At 60.3% G+C, this 2,500-nt stretch overlaps 1 non-coding gene and 1 pseudogene across 1 annotated transcript; both read left to right on the plus strand.

Annotated features, from left to right (window-relative positions):
* Positions 1-535: 535 nt before the first annotated feature.
* LOC146870345 (5.8S ribosomal RNA) lies at positions 536-689 on the plus strand. The gene has a single exon (XR_014959899.1). It is a non-coding gene; the product is annotated as a 5.8S ribosomal RNA (ribosomal RNA).
* Positions 690-1,132: 443 nt separating this feature from the next.
* The window catches only part of LOC146870346 (28S ribosomal RNA), a 6,879-nt pseudogene continuing 5,511 nt past the window's right edge, over positions 1,133-2,500 (plus strand).

Here is a 2,500-nt window from a genome sequence, read left to right on the forward strand (position 1 = left end):
CCTGTGAGGAGACCCCGGCTGCTCATGGTGTGAGGCGTGCGGGATGGGGAGCTGCCTGGTTCTTCCCTACCGGCACATCCGACCCGGGCGAGGGTGGTGGTGGGTTGATCACCATCCTGCTGGCATGGCTCGGGGCCACCCGGCGACGGACGGCTGATGTGCAGGTGGAGCGACCCTCCCTCATTGCCAGGTACCCGGTCCGACCCGGTCCGGTGTGGCCGGGCTGAGGGGTTTGAAGACTCGCGTGGTCCCTCCTGGATTACTCCGGGAGGGACAGGCGGCTGTGGGGCTGCCTGCTCCCATCGCTCCGGGATCCCCCTCCCTCGCCCTCGGGTGGGTGGGTGGGGGCGGGTTCCCGGGCCGAGCGCCTGGCAATGTTTTTTTTCTTCCAACGGTGCTGTCTGACTCCCAGAGGGGAAGCCTTGAACGGGGCGCCCGGGCCGTCTTGCTGCACGGGCGGCGGACAGACGGCGTCACCTTCCTCCCGCCTCTCCTGCACCTGCAGGTGAGCAAAAGTTTTTGAAAAGTTGCCTGTGACTCTTGGCGGTGGATCAATCGGCTTGCGCGTCGATGAAGAATGCAGCTAGCTGCGAGAATTAGTGCGAATTGCAGGACACATTGATCATCGACACTTCGAACGCACCTTGCGGCCCTGGGTTCCTCCCGGGGCTACGCCTGTCTGAGGGTCGCTCGATCGTCAATCGACCCGGGGCTTCCCTGGGATGTGGCTGGGGCCGTCGCAGGGTGAGCTCCGCTTCCCCTTTATCCCCCCACAAGATCAGACCCCCGATCGCCCGTGGGAGGGTCCCTTGCCGGGTCCTGCCATCGAGGTACACCGCCGGTGCGCCGGGCCCGCCGAGAAGGTGGCCTGGTGACCGGTCTGCCCCGTGCCCGTACGGGGGTAACTTGCTCTGAGCCGCGCGTGGCTGTCCGTGGTATCCCACCGGCTGCCCGCGCGCACGCGCCTTGGGTACCCTCCTCCGCTGACGGTTTCCCGGCGAGGGTGAAAGCCCTCCAGATCCGATCTGAGGAAAGAGGGCGCGTGCGCTGCCGGGACACCAGGCCTCGGCTCCGGCAGGGGCCTGGCCTTCCCCGGCAACCCCCTTGATGCTCCGGTGTCTTCTTCCGACTACGACCTCAGATCAGACGTGGCGACCTGCTGAATTTAAGCATATTACTAAGCGGAGAAAAAGAAACTAACCAGGATTCCACCAGTAACGGCGAGAGAAGAGGGAAGAGCCCAGCGCCGAATCCCTGCCCAGCGGCGGGTGTGGGAAATGTGGCGTACAGAAGACCGACTCCCCGGCGTCGCTCAGGGGGCCCAAGTCCTTCTGATCAAGGCTCTCCCCGCGGACGGTGTTAGGCCGGTAGCGGCTCCCGGTGCGCCGGGAGTCGGGTTTTTTGGGAATGCAGTAAAAAAGCCGGTGGTAAACTCCATCTAAGGCTAAATACGGGCGCGAGACCGATAGCCAACAAGTACCGTAAGGGAAGGTTGAAAAGAACTTTGAAGAGAGAGTTCAAGAGGGCGTGAAACCATCGAGAAGTAAACTGTTGGGGTCTGTGCAGTCTGCCCGGAGGATTTAACGCGGCGGGAAGGTCGGTGGCCCGGGAGTTCCGGATCTCCTCCACGGGACCGGCGCCCAGGCCCTACCCGGCCCACTGCAGGATGCATTTCCTCCACAGCGGTGCAACGCGACCGTCTCCGGGTTGGCTGGGAAGGCTTCGGGGTGGCAGGTGGCTCTCCGCTCCAGCAGAGGGTGTTACAGCACCCCTGGCAGCAACTTCGCCATGTCCGCAGGGCCAAGGGAGATTCGACCACTTCCGCGCCCTCCCCCGGGCACCTGTTCCCGGCCGCCCCTCGGGGCGTGCCGGGGCAGTTGAAGGGGGGACGGGGCACCCTGCTCACGGCACGACTGTCAACTGAGGAATTCTGCTATCAGTGTGTCCCGACCGACCGCGTCGCGCTGCCAGGTTGGGAGGCCCACGCTGGGCGCCAGAGGTCAGCGGCGATGTCGGTTGTGAGAAGTTGGCCTGATGTATGATGTCACTAGTTCTAGTGTACACCTTATATCAGTCCAAACAACCCTTATGGTGATTGGTTGTAAAGTCAACCTTATAAACCAGCTATCCTAGTGGTAGCATGGACAAGAGCAGTCTTAGGCTAAACTCTGAATGGCATGTGAAGCCAGCTGTGATACCATATATAATCCCTTAAATACCAAATGAAAGGACACCACAACAGATATATATATAAAATAAAGTGTATTTATTCTAGACAAACCCTCAGCACTCTTTATGAGATTAGAGGTAAGTACAACACAGTCTTATTTATGCATACATTAAGTCACACAGGTAAGTAATACAGTTAGGCCCTAGGGGCCACGCAAACCATATACTAAAGACGTGGTATAAGGACCACTGTCACGGAAATAGGATAGGCCTAGGCCTAGGGAATCGCTGGGGCTACACTACACTAGCAACAGCTAGGAAGTGGGAGGCC

This window comes from Triturus cristatus, chromosome 1_1 (assembly GCF_964204655.1).
Source record: "Triturus cristatus chromosome 1_1, aTriCri1.1, whole genome shotgun sequence".
In the NCBI taxonomy this organism is placed as follows: Eukaryota; Metazoa; Chordata; class Amphibia; order Caudata; family Salamandridae; genus Triturus; species Triturus cristatus.